This window comes from Erythrolamprus reginae, chromosome 6, assembly GCF_031021105.1.
Source record: "Erythrolamprus reginae isolate rEryReg1 chromosome 6, rEryReg1.hap1, whole genome shotgun sequence".
Taxonomy (NCBI): domain Eukaryota; kingdom Metazoa; phylum Chordata; class Lepidosauria; order Squamata; family Dipsadidae; genus Erythrolamprus; species Erythrolamprus reginae.
Genome location: NC_091955.1, coordinates 41,536,395 through 41,552,590, shown reverse-complemented (window position 1 = coordinate 41,552,590; position 16,196 = coordinate 41,536,395).

Sequence of the window (16,196 nt, the reverse complement as noted above, 5' to 3'; positions counted from 1 at the left end):
TCATAATCTCCCTCTTCCTGCTTGTTATACCTCTAGCTATGCAGCCAAGCATCCTACTTGTTTTCCCTACCGCCTGACTGCACTGTTCACCCACTTTGAGACTGTCAGAAATCACTACCCCTAAATCCTTTTCTTCTGAAGTATTTGCTAACACAGAACTGCCAATACAATACTCAGATTGAGGATTAAGTGCATTATTTTACATTTGGAAACATTAAACTGCAGTTTCCATTGCTTTGACCATTTATCTAGTAAAGCTAAATCATTTACCATATTACAGACGCCTCCAGGAATATCAACCCTATTGCACACTTTAGAGTCATCGGCAAATAGGCAAACCTTCCCTACCAAACCTTCCCCTATGTCACTCACAAACATATTAAAAAGAATAGGACCCAGAACAGACCCTTGTGGCACACCGCTTGTAACCTGACTCTGCTCAGAATACTCGCCGTTAACAATAACCCTGAGGTTAATAACCCTCAAGGCATGCCCTGAGACTGACAAGGCTCACTTACAACACTTGGAAGTGACCTTCACACAATAATATATTTGGATTAAAGAAACTGCCTGCTGTTTTATGTATAAGAAAAGAAAAAGGAATATCTGGAAACAGATTATTTTAGGTTGTTTGTTTTAAACAGCTGGACAAGAAAAGCCTTGTCATATTTAGAAGAGATGGAGGAAATAAGAGATTTACTTAAGGAGATTTGCAAAGAAATAAGACTTTCAACTGAAATTAGAAATGGAAAAGAACTACAGGAACTTTTGGAATGTGATGTGAACATTAATAATCATGATAATAAGATTGATGAACACCAGGCTGGAGTAGAAGAGGTAGGAGAACAAGAAGATCAAGAAATACAGAAAGAGGAAAATTTTCAACTTGGAAATAAAAGAAATTCTGAGATTAAAGATGAATTAATTGATTCACAGACTGCTTGCAAGAAACTGTAAAAGCCAGTTTCTATTTCTGTTGCTTGAATTCAAAGGGGCTGGTGAGAAACTAGTGAGAAACCTGACGGTGTGCAAGTCATATAGCTGTAAAGCAAAAATAGTAATAATACATTCAGGGGTAGTGCACTTGAGACTGTGATTCTATTTTACTTCAAAATTATTGGCTTAGTTCAGTGTTATACTTGTTTTATAGCTGTGTAAAATTTTAAAGTTTTAATTACAGGGGTTGTTGATTTTCTTGGCAAGTACTTGTCTTTCAATAAATTTTTAAGATGTCTGGCTTGGTGCAGTGTTGTTTGGCTGTTGTATTCCGTAGTACCTTGTGGAACTTGGGGTGCTGCCCTCTTTGCATAAGGATGTCTAGTTTATATAGTGAGATCTCTAGGTTGCAGTCCTTAGTTTGTACCCTGCAGTCAGAAGTGGAAAGGTTGTCCCAGCCATGTGCTGTAATGCAGCCATGTGTGCAGCCTCCACTTCCTCAGTGCCCCTCGAGGAGAAGGGCTGTGTGGACAACTGTTGGTTCAGGAAGATTATGTGCAGTGGAGCATAGACACAGCAATTTTGGTCTCTCTTTATCTAATTCCTACAATGTTCTTGCAGATTTAAATAGTGAGGTTGCTGCAGACATTAGCGAGCCCCCCCCAGGTAGAGGATGAGGGAATGTTCCAAAGGGAAGTTGTTGTAAGAGAGGTGCATATTGTTACCAAACCATCAGGTGCAGTTAGTGGAAATAAAAAGAGGATGCATTTTCTTGTGGGTGACTCAACTGTTAGAGGTGTTGATTTGGGACAAAGTAAGGATGTAGTGAGGCTGATGATGTATCTCCCAGGGGCCATTGCCAGCAGAGACAGGAGGCGGATTACTAATATTGTGAAGGCTGTAAGTAAAGATAATAACGTTGATGTGATGGTGCATCTTGGCCCAAATGATTTGTCCCAGAGAAATGTTAATCAAATAAAAAGAGATTTTCAATGTCTTAGTGTGGAGCTGGGCAGAATAACTGATTCAGTGACTTTCTCAGAGGTGTTACTGCTTTGCGGTCAGGAGGATAAAACAACTTGTATTGCAGAGTTTAATGAATGGTTAAGGCAGTGGTGTAAAGCTGAAGGTTTTGGATATGTTAGTCATAATGTTAGTAGGTAGTCTAATAGGGAGTTGTTTAAGAGGGATGGTTTGCATCCATCATACAGAGGTACCCAGGTGATATGTGAGTTCAGAACTTTTTTGAACAGGCATTTAAACTAGGTAAAGGGGACAGAGATGTAACCGATTTGGATGATTTCTGTCATCTGCCAACGAGGATAAATCAGGTTGTTGAAGTTTATGAAAAGGGAGCTATAAACGAAATAGATGTAGTTGTTGAGAATAAGGGACAAACAAATAATGATAATGTTCTTCGGGTATAATGTGCACCACTGCTCGAAGTTTGAGCAACAAGCTCTGTGAGTCAATGGCGATAATATCTAGAGATAATTTGGATCTGGTTGCCATAACTGAGACATGGTTTAAGGACTTCAATGAATGGGAAATAGCCATACCAGGATATACATTGCATAGGAAGGATAGAGTAGAGAGAAGGGGAGGTGGAGTAGCCATTTATGTTAAGGAAAGTCTAAAAGCAACACTAATTCAAAATACGTGTAAAGAGCTGGAGACTCTCTGGGTTTGCATGCAAACTAAAGAGGGTTCTATCATTAGATTTAGGGTGATCTATAGGTCTCCGGGGCAATCTGAGGATTATGACAAGATGGTGGATGAAATTACCCAAATGGCAGTAAAGGAAGATATTGTGATTATGGGTGGTTTCAACATGCCTGATGTTAACTGGAATATCCCTAGTGTCCTTACATGCAAAAGTAAGAATATAGTAGAGGCCCTTACAGGAGCAGCTCTGGCACAGCTGGTTAAGACACCAACTAGAGAGGAGAATATTCTAGATTAATTTTTACGAATGGGAACTGGGTTTCATTGATTAAGGTGTGAGAAAACGTAGATTGCAGTGACCACTCATGTTTGTGGTTTGATGTAAAAACTGATTGTGAGCAATCCTCTACTACAACCAAAGTATTGGATTTCAGAAAAACAAATGTCAATAAAATGGGGGAATATTTAAATAATGAATTAAAGGGCAGCGATAAAATGGCAGGCGCAAGTGCCCAGTGGACTGTATTTTAAAAGGCCATCTTAAAAGCCACGAGACTGTATGTAAGGCAAATAACTAAAGGTAAAAGGAAGAAGAAACCACTAAGGTTTAGTAATGATGTAAGAACTGTAGTCAATGAAAAAAAGTCTGCCTATAGGAGGTATAAAGAGTCTGGAAGTAGAGCTGACAGAGAGGTGTATAAAATGAGACAGAGGGAGGCAAAACAGATAATATATGCTGCTAAAGCTTCAAAAGAGGAAGAAATTGCCAAATCTGTGTGGAAGGGGGATAAAACCATTTTCAGATATACAATGGTACCTTGTCTTACGATCTTAATTCGTTCCGTGACGAGGCTCGTATGTAGAAAAGTTCGTAAGATGAAACAATGTTTCCCATACGAATCAATGTAAAAGTGAATAATGCATACAATCCTAAAACTCACCCCTTTTATTTTTATTTTTATTTATTTTATTACTTGGATTTGTATGCCGCCCCTCTCCGAAGACTCGGGGCGGCTCACAACATGTAGAAACAAATCATAAGTAATCAAACAGTTTAAAATTTTAAAGATTTAAAAAACCCCATATACTAACAGACACACACACAAGCATACCATATATAAATTAAACGTGCCCAGGGGGAGATGTTTCAATTCCCCCATGCCTGACGGCAAAGGTGGGTTTTAAGAAGTTTACGGAAGGCAGGGAGAGTAGGGGCAGTTCTAATCTCCGGGGGGAGTTGGTTCCAGAGGGCCGGTGCCGCCACAGAGAAGGCTCTTCCCCTGGGGCCCGCCAACCGACATTGCTTAGTTGACGGGACCCGGAGAAGGCCCACTCTGTGGGACCTAATTGGTCGCTGGGATTCGTGCGGCAGGAGGCGGTCTCGGAGATATTCTGGTCCAGTGCCATGAAGGGCTTTAAAGGTCATAACCAACACTTTGAATTGTGACCGGAAACTGATCGGCAGCCAATGCAGACTGCGGAGTGATGGAGAAACATGGGCATACTTAGGTAAGCCCATGACTGCTCTCGCAGCTGCATTTTGCACGATCTGAAGTTTCCGAACACTTTTCAAAGGTAGCCCCATGTAGAGAGCATTACAGTAGTCGAACCTCGAGGTGATGAGGGCATGAGTGACTGTGAGCAATGAGTCCCGGTCCAGATAGGGCCGCAACTGGTGCACCAGGCGAACCTGGGCAAACGCCCCCCTCGCCACAGCTGAGAGATGTTGTTCTAATGTGAGCTGTGGATCGAGGAGGACGCCCAAGTTGCGGACCCTCTCTGAGGGGGTCAATAATTCCCCCCCCAGGGTAATGGACGGACAGATGGAGTTGTCCTTGGGAGGCAAAACCCACAGCCACTCCGTCTTATCCGGGTTGAGCTTGAGTCTGTTGACACCCATCCAGGCCCCAACAGCCTCCAGGCACCGGCACATCACTTCCACCGCTTCGTTGACTGGGCATGGGGTGGAGATGTAAAGCTGGGTATCATCCGCATATTGATGATACCTCACCCCATGTCCTTGGATGATCTCGCCCAGCGGTTTCATGTAGATGTTAAATAGCAGGGGGGAGAGCACCGACCCCTGAGGCACCCCACAAGGGAGAGACCTAGGAGTCGACCTCTGTCCCCCCACTAACACCGACTGCGACCGACCAGAGAGGTAGGAGGAGAACCACTGAAGAACAGTGCCTCCCACTCCCAACCCCTCCAGCCGGTGCAGAAGGATACCATGGTCGATGGTATCGAAAGCCGCTGAGAGGTCAAGGAGCACCAGGACAGAGGATAAACCCCTGTCCCGGGCCCGCCAGAGATCATCCTTCATTTTGCCTTGCGCCGCTGGGAATCCCCGCCTCTGGACTTCCATTGCCAGCCGAAGCGCCCGTTCTTGCATTGCTGGGATTCTCCTGAGGCTCCCCTCACGGGGATTCAAAGCAGTGCCGGCAAAAAATGAAGGGAATCCCAGCGAGGGGAGCCTCAGGGAAATCCCAGCAGTGCAAGAACGGGCACTTTGGCTGGCAACGGAAGTCCGGAGTTGGGGTTTCCCAGCGAGGGGAGCCTCAGGGAAATCCCAGCAGTGCAAGAATGGGCGCTTTGGCTGGCAACGGAGGTCCGGAGGTGGGGCATCCCAGCAGCAGCAGCTTGGGTTCGTAAGGTGAAAATAGTTCAAAGGAAGAGGCAAAAAAAATCTTAAACACTGGGTTTGTATCTCGAAAAGTTTGTTATATGTGGCGTTCGTAAGACGAGGTATCACTGTATTAGTGATAGGAAGAAGAAAAACTGCAGCATCATAAAGCTTAGTACTGGAGATAATACATACATTGATGGGAATAAGGAGGTTGCTGACCATTTGAATAGCTACTTCTGTTCAGTTTTCTCAGAAGGCAGCTTACAATATAATACTATGGGTGGATATAGCATTGCTTCCAGCTGTAGGGATTCAGCTCCAGTGATCTCGGAGGCCGATGTCTTAGAAGAACTTGTACGATTAAAGACAAATAAGGCAATGGGTCCAGATGGCATCCACCCCAGAATTCTTAAAGAACTCAGATTTGTCATTGCTACCCCCCTGACTGATTTGGTTAACCAATCCCTTTTAACAGGAGATGTTCCTGATGATTGGAGAATGGCCAGTGTTGTGCCTATCCACAAGAAAGGCAGTAGAGAAGAAGCTAGTAACTACAGGCCAGTTAGCTTGACATCAGTTATAGTTAAAATGATGGAGACTCTACTGAAAAAGAGAATAAATCAGCACCTAAAAAACAAAAGCCCTACAAGTTCCGGTGAAGCAACAGGGAGGAGAGTTCTGTTGCTCCGCTGGACTACGGGGAGAACATCGAAATATGGAGGCTTTCTAACAAACACAGCAACTTATCTTCTACAACATCGGAGAGGGGAGAAGTGCCCGTGCTGGAGGATCCTGACTGGGGAAATGTTGGAGGCGCTGGAGAGGCGTTCGAGAGACAACTTGCTGATCCACTGGGGACCAGCTGTGATGCCGAAAATGGCGGCCGCCATTACAATTTGAGCCGCCGCCCCCCCTGGCCGCTTGCCGTCTGAGCCATCCTCCTCTGTAACTGCTTGACATCTGTTTGCCATTTAACTGCCTGTCGTCGGTGGGAGAACTGTGAAAAGAACCGACAGAAGAAAAAACGGCAGAGACATCAAAGACACCGAGAATCAGCTGGGATCGGCTGGGACTCAGGAAATGACAGCTACGAGGAGAGATTGAGAGATTGAGAAATCAAGCTGCTCATTGCCTCCTGCCTGCCGTGCCGATCTGCAGCTGACCCGGATCGGATTAGACAGCCCTGCTAGCCCTGGCTTACCAGATAAGGCAGATCTCAGATGCCAGGATGCCAAATGGTGGGGGCGCCTGGCGTCGAAGGGGTTGCTGCCTGGCAGTGGAGCCTGAATTACCAACCAATTACCATCTCTGTCGGGGCCATGTGGAGGCTGCTCAGAAGAGGTTTGAGAGCCGTACGGAGCCGCGGAGGGTGTGGGGATTCGGAGATGTCGCCCAACAGAACTAATAACTCTTGGGGGGAGACTGGGGCGACCAGCGATTATTGGGACTGCTACAGGGAGAGAACTTGGAATAATCCCAAATAAGGCAAGAGACAGATCCTGGAGTGCCGGTTAATGGCAGTTGCCAACACTGAGAAGTCCACTCTTTTATTGCACTTTAAGACTAAGACATTGGCTTTAAGACACTTTAAGACACTTTGAGACCAAGAGATCAGCTAGCCTGGAGTTTGGTTCCCTCTTGCTGCTGTTCTTTGCCTTCATTTCTATTTAATAATTAACTTATATTCTCTATTTGATGTTATATTAATGTTTTTATATTTACTGTTTTTTAACTAATTGATTTTAAGGGTAGTGTTTTTTAAATAATTTGTTTTTTAAAAATTAATTATTAGGGTTTATAGCAATGGATTTTTATGGGAATGAAATTAATGAGGGTGGGTGGGAGGGGGATAGTGAATGGAACGGGTTTGGTGGGTGGGATTACAGTATGTATGAATTGAATGATTATTTTATTTATTTATTTATTCAATTTTTATGCCACCCTTCTCCTTAGACTCAGGGCGGCTTACAACATGGTAGCAATAGCACTTCTTAACAGAACTAGGCTATTGCCCCCACAATCTGGGTCCTCATTTTACCCACCTCGGAAGGATGGAAGGCTGAGTCAACCTTGAGCCGGTGATGAGATTTGAACCGCTGACCTTCAGATCTAGCAGTCAGCTTCAGTGGCCTGCAGTACAGCACTCTACCTGCTGCGCCACCCCGGCTCTTATGATTTAAATAATACCCTTGGCATACCTGATGCTGGAGAGGCAGGAGGGGAGGGGGCACCTATCTCTGGGGTGGCGGAGGGTCAAAATATTCCGGTCTTGCTGGGGAGAGGCAGATATAGTGGGAGCCTTGGAGCTAACCGTTCCAGGGGAAGGAGAGATCGCTGCTTAGTAGCGATCCCTTCTTCTGGCTCCTTGAGCTCAACCCAAGATACTGGTGACAAGTGTAATTCTGGCCCTGGGCTCAAGCTGCTGCTGCTCAATGCCAGGTCGGTGGTAAATAAAGCTCTCCTCATCCGGGATTTGATCCTGGATGAGGAGGCCGACCTGGCTTGTGTGACCGAAACCTGGCTGGGCCCGGAGGGAGGAGTTCCTCTCTCGGAGATCTGTCCAGCCGGGTTTCGGGTGTGGCACCAACCTCGACCCCAGGGAAGGGGAGGAGGAGTGGCTATTATAGCCAGGGAGAGTCTTTGCCTGCGTAGGCTCATTGCTCCAGAGGTTGCGGGTTGCGAGTCCCTTCTGGTGAAGTTGGACTTAGGGGTTCAGGTGGGCTTGTTACTCACGTACCTGCCTCCCAGCTGTGTGTCAACAGCCCTGCCTGTGCTGCTCGAGGAGGTGGCTGGGTTGGCGGTGGAGTTCCCCAGACTTACTGTCTTGGGGGACTTCAACCTGCCGTCACTCGGCGGTTCCTCTGGACTGGCACAGGAGTTCATGGCCACCATGACAGCCATGGACCTGACTCAAGTAGTTCAGTGTCCGACTCACGAGGGTGGGCATGCACCCGATATGATATTCCTCTCTGAGCAATTGAGTAATGGTCTGAGACTAAGGGGCTTAGAAGTGTTGCCTTTGTCATGGTCAGACCATTTCCTACTGCGGCTTAACTTCCTGGCTCCAATCCTTCCCCGCAGGGAGGCGGAACCGATTAAGTTGTTCCGCCCCAGACGCCTGATGGATCCAGAAGGTTTTCAGAGGGCGCTTGGGGTTATTCCAGATACACTCGTTCACAGTTTGGCAGAGTTTCTTGCTGAGGCCTGGAACAAGGCTGCAGTAGGGGCTCTTGACCGGATTGCGCCATTGCAACCTCTCCGCGGCACTAGACCCCGTAGAGCCCCATGGTACAACGAGGAGCTCCGGGAGTTGAAGCGCCAGAAGAGACGTCTGGAGAAGCGATGGAGGAAGAGTAAGTCTGAATCCGACCGAACACTTGTAAGAGCTCATATTAAGACTTACAAAGTGGCGCTCAAGGCGGCAAGATGCGCGTATCATGCCGCTTTGATTGCATCAGCGGAATCCCGCCCAGCCGCTCTGTTCAGGGTAACCCGCTCCCTTCTTAATCAGGGGAGAGTTGGGGAGCCCTTGCAGAGCAGTGCTGAGGATTTTAACACGTTTTTCGCTGATAAAATCGCTCGGATCCGGGCGGACCTCGACTCCAATTGTAAAACAGAGTCGACTGACAACGAGTCAGTCGAGGTGACTGGGGCTAAACGTCTTTGTCCACCTGTTTGGGCGGAGTTTGACTTGGTGTCACCTGATGAAGTGGACAAGGCCATTGGAGCTGTGAGTTCCGCCACCTGTTTACTGGATCCGTGTCCCTCTTGGCTGGTTTCGGCCAGTCGGGAGGTGACACGGAGCTGGGTCCAGGAGATTGTCAACGCCTCCTTGGGGAGGGGGTCCTTTCCGGCCCTTTATAAGGAGGCACTTTTGCGCCCCCTGCTCAAGAAGCCTTCCCTGGACCCAGCCGTGCTTAATAACTACCGTCCAGTCTCCAACCTTCCCTTTATGGGGAAGGTTGTTGAGAAGGTGGTGGCACAGTTCAACTCCAGCGTTCCTTGGAAGAAGCCGATTATCTAGGTCCTCAACAGTCTGGATTCAGGCCCGGCGACAGCACGGAAACTGCTTTGGTCACGTTGATGGATGATCTCTGGCGGGCCCAGGACAGGGGCTTGTCCTCTGTCCTGGTGCTCCTTGACCTCTCAGCGGCTTTCAATACCATCGACCATGGTATCTTTCTGCGCTGGCTGGAGGGGTTGGGAGTGGGAGGCACTGTTCTTCAGTGGTTCTCCTCCTACCTCTCCGGTCGGTCGCAGTCGGTGTTAGTGGGGGGTCAGAGGTCGACCTCTAGGTCTCTCCCTTGTGGTGTGCCTCAGGGGTCGGTCCTCTCCCCCCTGCTATTTAATATCTACATGAAACTGCTGGGCGAGATCATCCAAGGATATGGGGTGAGGAATCATCAATACGCCGATGATACCCAGTTATACATCTCCACCCCATGCCCAGTCAACGAAGCAGTGGAAGTGATGTGCCGGTGCCTGGAGGCTGTTGGGGCCTGGATGGGTGTCAACAAACTCAAACTCAATCCAGACAAGACAGAGTGGCTGTGGGTCTTGCCTCCCAAGGACAATTCGATCTGTCCGTCCATTACCCTGGGGGGGGGAATTATTGACCCCCTCAGAGAGGGTCCGCAACTTGGGCATCCTCCTCGATCCACAGCTCACATTAGAGAAACACCTTTCAGCTGTGTCGAGGGGGGTGTTTGCCCAGGTTCGCCTGGTGCGCCAGTTGCGGCCCTACTTGGACCGGGGGTCATTGCTCACAGTCACTCATGCCCTCATCACCTCGAGGCTCGACTACTGTAACGCTCTCTACATGGGGCTACCTTTGAAAAGTGTTCGGAAACTTCATATCGTGCAGAATGCAGCTGCGAGAGCAATTATAGGCTTCTCTAAGTATGCCCCTATCACACCAACACTCCGCAGTCTGCATTGGTTGCCGATCAGTTTCCGGTCACAATTCAAAGTGTTGGTTATGACCTATAAAGCCCTTCATGGCACCGGACCAGAATATCTCCGAGACCGCCTTCTGCCGCACGAATTCCAGCGACCGGTTCGGTCCCACAGAGTTGGCCTTCTCCGGGTCCCGTCGACTAAACAATGTCGTCTGGCGGAACCCAGGGGAAGAGCCTTCTCTGTGGCGGCTCCGACTCTCTGGAACCAGCTCCCCCCTGAGATTAGGATTGCCCCCACCCTCCTTGCCTTTCGCAAACTCCTTAAAACCCACCTCTGCCGTCAGGCATGGGGGAACTGAAACATCTCCCCCTTGCCTATGTTGTTTTGGTATTAGATTGATTGTATGCGTGTTTTAATATTCTGTGGTTGTTTTTATGAATTTTTAGCTTAAAATTGTAATTGGATTGGTGGGTATTGGATTTGTTATTATGTATTGTTTTTATCTTGTTGTGAGCCGCCCCGAGTTTTTGGAGAGGGGCGGCATATAAATCCAATAAATCTAATCTAATCTAATAACGTATTGGACCAAAACCAGCATGGCTTTACTAAGGCAAATCATGTCAGACTAATCTCATTGATTTCTTTGACTATGTCACAAAGGTGTTGGATGAAGGTGATGCCATGGATATTGCCTATCTGGACTTCAGCAAAGCCTTTGATACGGTTCCACATAAAGAGCTGATAGATGTTAGTGAAGATTGGACTTAATCCATGGATAGTTCAGTGGATTGCAGCTGGCTGAAGCATAGATATCAGAGGGTTGTTGTTAATGGTGAGTATTCTGAGCAGAGCCTGGTTACAAGCGGTGTAAAAAGAAAGTACAGTAAGAAATTAAAGAAAAACAAAGAAAAAAGAAAGAAAAGAAAGAAAAAGGATCTCTCTTCTTTTTCTTAAAAACATCCCATGTAAATCCAAGTAAAACTATCGTAGCTTGCAGAACTTTATGGTTCGCAAATGAACCAATGTCTTCCAACCCACTCTAGACTATATCACTATAAATCCAGTGACATAATAGACTCATCATAACCTTCTCCATTATCTATACCCCATGAAATCATTATATCCTACTCTAATTATATCGCTGTATACCCAGCGGAATGCTCATACCCTATTCTAATTATACCACTGCAAACCCAGAAGAATCATACCTTACTCTAATTGTATCACTGTAAACCCAGTAGAATCATCATGCCCTATTCTAAAAAGGAAAGAGAGGAAAAAGAAAAAAATCACAAATAACCCATTGGAATCAACTTCTAAGTATATCACTGCATGCCCAGCTGAATCTTCATACCCTACTCTAATTATATCGCTGCATACCCAGTGGAATCATCATGCCCTACTCTAAATATATTTTATTTTAATTTTTTAAAAAATTTTTATTTTATTAATAGAGTTGAAAGGGACCGTTAGGTCATCGAGTCCAACCCCCTGCCTGAGCAGGAAACCCTACAGCACCCCAGCCAAATGGAAGTCCAATCTCCTCTTGAAGGTGTCCAGAGTTGGGGAGTTCACCACCTCCCCTGGCAGGCAGTTCCATTGGTTGATCGCTCTGACCGTCAGGAAGTTCTTCCTTATTTCCAGGTTGAATCTCTCCTTGGTCAGCTTCCAACCATTGTTCCTCGTCCGGCCCTCTGGTGCCCTGGGAAATAAAGAGACCCCCTCCTCACCGTGGCAACCCCTCAAGTATCTGTAAACTGCTATCATGTCCCCTCTAGACCTTCTTTTTTCTAGGCTGTCCATGCCCAGTTCTCTCAATCTCTCTTCGCAAGTCTTGGTTTCGAGTCCCCTAATCATTTTGGTTGCTCTTTTTTGCACCTTCTCCAGAGTTTCGATGTCTTTTTTGTAGTGAGGTGACCAAAATTGGATGCAGTACTCCAGGTGGGGTCTGACCAGGGCATAGTAGAGTGGTATTAGTACTTCCCTGGTCTTGGAGCGTATTCCTCTGTTGATGCAGCTTAGGATTGAGTTGGCTTTTTTGGCTGCTGCTGCACATTGCTGACTCATGTTTAGTTGATTGTCCACCAAGACTCCAAGATCTCTTTCGCAGTCACTACTGCTGAGTGGGGTATCTCCCAGGCTGTATGTATGTCTAGGGTTCTTTATTGAATTGATCCCAATAGATTATTTTAAAAAGTTCCCTTTCTTTTGTTATGCCGGGCTTCACGTTACGAGTCCCAATTAAGTCAGGAATGTAAATTCAAACACACACGCTGTTGTAAAATAAACAGAAAAGCAGTTTATCCAAAATAAAGCTGTGCATTTTATACTGAGCAAATTAGCTCACACGCAGATAACAGTCCTTGAAAGCTGTGAGAGACAAAAATAAACAGAGCAGATAAGAGCAGCTGTGAGAGCGTCATAGCCAAACCTCTTCAAGTGTGTCCGCAAGATTTACTTAGCTGTGAAATATCCCCAAGTCTGTGAAAGTCGAGGAACAATGCAAATATGACGTATCCTTCTCCAAATGCATAAACTCCCACATGCGCTCTCTGCAACGCTGGTAATTTATCAGCAACCTCCATTAGCCTAATTGCCTCAGCCACAGGTGTTCTCCCTTATCTTTGATGATACCTGCGCAGTTGGTCCCTTCTAGCCATGAGCCTGCGCATTCTGGTATCTATCCACCGATTCTCCTCCGAATTTGATGACCCACTAATGGGGTCATTAACTAATGGGCTGGCTGCATCCATTTCTCTATCTGATTCTTCTTCTCCCCCAGTGTCTGACCTTGGCAATGAATCCTCACTGTCAGAAGCTGATGGCAGTAAGACAAGTCTCTAGGAACCTGAGGACTCTCCTAAACCAGCATCCAAATTCCCCATTGCAGGAGCTGGCCAAGAGCCAACCACAATATCTTTAAAACAAATTAAATTATAACCTTTCATAAGTTTACCAAAAAATTTTTTTTTAAAAAACATAGTCCACCTTTTAAAATTATAATCTGTGTTTCTGTAATTCCATAAATTCTATAATCAATGATTACCAGTAACATTATTTCCTTTTGTTTTAAAAATAAAAATAATCAAACATAATCCTCCTTATTTTCTATTTCCATAATTCTTATAATTCTATTTCTGTAATTTATATATCATAATTCAATTCATTAATCGGTCATCTATATAAAATTCATAATCTTTAGTTATTGCTCATAATTATTCATAATAAAATCCTGTTAACTGTAATATTCATTCTAGTCATTATTTTTCTTTTCACTATCTCTGCACCACCCCTCTCCTCCCAATAATTAAACTAGTCATTAATATTAATCATCCCTAAAAAACCATGACCATTTTCCATTTTCCATATTCCCCTATTTCCAAGTTTTACCCAGAAAGTAATTTTATAAATCCAAGAATATCTTAATTAAACGTTATCATATATGCAACTTAAATAACTTCTTTCACTTTAATTAATTTTCCCTCCATCAGACCATTCTATCTCCTAGCCAATATTCATGCCCTTTGTCATTATAATTTCCTTATAATATAAACCAATTAAAATTGATTTTTTAAATTAACTTCTTTACATCATTACATTTTTTTGCATAATTTTAATTCTTATAGATATAAAGCTGTATCATAGTTTCAGTCTTTTTTCTTAAAACTGCTGTTATTATCAATCATTGCTAATTATGTAACCATGCCTCTGCAAAGTTCCTTTGTTTCAAAACAATGCTGATATCATCCTTTCTTCATAAAAATACAGTGGTACGTCTACTTACAAACTTTTTGAGACATGAACCCGGTATTTAAGATTTGTTTGCCTCTTCTTAAGAACCATTTTCACCTTACAAACCCAAGCCTGTGTGTGTGTGCTCTTACTGTGTGTGCGCTCTCTTACTGCCGCCAGGATTCCCCTGCCTTGTGACTGCCACCGCAGGGATTTCCCATTTGCCCCCCCGCCGGGATTCCCTGCCTCCCAACTGCCAACATCAACTGTTGCCAGCCGAAGCGCCTGGGATTTTCCCTTTGTTTTCCAGTGGCTGGGCGAGATGCCCCCCTTCCTCCTCCTCCGCCTGCGGGGACAGCCATGCACTCCCCTTTGTCTCCCTGGCCAAAGAAGCAGCGGCAAGTTGAAGTTGTGGCCCAGAGTCCTATTCCGACCACCGCTTCGCCTCCTCCCGCCTGATTCTCGGCAGCCCCAACAAGCCTCCTCGCCCCTCCTGCCCATTGGCTGGTTGAATTGCAACTGCTGCCCGCCAGGACCCTCCAAAGCCGGCCTGGGCGCACTTGCCTCCCCCTTCTTGCCCGGCAGGTGACTAAGCGTTGGGGGGATGTCTGGCTCGGGATCCAGAGTCCCCTCCCCTCGGCGCCCCCAAGCCGTGTCAGTGGCTCCCTGCTTCTCTGAGCCTCCCCTCAGAAGCCCAGTATCAAAATAGGTGAACAGTGCAGTCAGGCGGTAGGGAAAGCAAGTAGAATGCTTGGCTGTATAGTGAGAGGTATAACAAGCAGGAAGAGGGAGATTGTGATCCCGTTATATAGAGCGCTGGTGAGACCACATTTGGAATACTGTGTTCAGTTCTGGAGACCTCACCTACAAAAAGATATTGATAAAATTGAACGGGTCCAAAGATGAGGAAGAAAAAGGTTAAAATTTAAAAAATGGTACAAAAACAAGAAAGATATTGAGTGTAGATAAGAAAAAGAGGGTTTTAAATAAGATTGATTGAATCTGAAATATTTTAAAATTTCTTTTTTTTAATGAATGTTGTTTATGGATTTTTATTTAGTAGTAGTAGTAGAGCTACTTTATAGGTTAAAATGAAATATATTAAGGTGATTTGAGTTGGTTTGACTAAGTAATTTGAGGGTTTAAGGTTTTACTATTCTGTTTTAGTGTGGAGTTTAATATGATTTACAGTAAGTAATGAGATCAGCTGTTCGAAAAAGGGTGATAAGTTGATTATCATTTGATAACTTTTAGACATAATTTTAAATGTGTGTTTAGTATTACTAATCTGTATGAAGCTTTTTTTTTCTTTTTTATAGACTGAGAAGTGAGCACTATAAAATGGGAATTAGCTGCTTCTGCTTGGTGGAGATGGTTGAGGCGCTGTAGGTGTTGCTGTTGCCCTCGCTGCTGCCACCTACGGAGCAATGACAGGTTCGTTTCCATACCGGTATGCTGCATGCACATCGTGACATTTTGTGCATGTGTCTTCTGACACAATTTTGCTTCCACGCATATGCAGAAGCAAAAAAACGCCAAAAATCATATGCACACAAGCATGCACAGAAACAAAAAAGCACTGAAAAACATGCATGTACAAAATCTTCCTGCACAATTTCACTTCTGTGCATGTGCGCGCAGAAGCAAAAAAAGCACCAAAAATAGTAAAAAAAGGCGTCAAACTAGGAAAGACAGCACTGGAGCTGTCACATACAAACTGTACAATCAGTGGGCTACTACCAGACAGGGGCACATCGGTAGGAACTCACCTCTGCTATGGAGGCCTCAACCAGTCCACAGCAGGGCAAGTTGGCTGTGGCCAAGCCAGCGGAGCTGGGTCTGTCAGGCCTACCAAATGTCTCACTGCTGGGCACCTGTGAAGAGTAAGCGGAGCCTGTGGGAGTGCAGGCAAGAGTCCTGCAAGGCTCACCTCCCCAAGAAGATTCCGGCTCAATCTCCGTCCCGTCTGGTGACTCCCAAGGTGGAGGGGCTTCCCGGTCATGCCAGGGGGCACTCTGGTCAATCAGTGCTCTGGTAACACTGTGGGGAGATTGGAGCAGAGAAGCAGGGGGGAAGGGCAGTCCTCCAATGACCATCACCATACAGTGGGAAGCGGACTCGCAGAGCAGACACTGCCCTGGCTGGAGTTTGGAAACTGCAGACCTGGAGTTTGGGGGAGAGAAAGGAGGCTTCTGCTGCTTTCTTTGCATACAGCCAAAAGCAGAAACAAGTGTTTTTCTTTCTCCCCCAAACTCCGGCTCTGCACCTTCCAAACCCAGCCAGGGCAGTGGACGCTCTGCGAGTCCGCTTCCCACTCTATGGTGATGGCTGGAGCTGG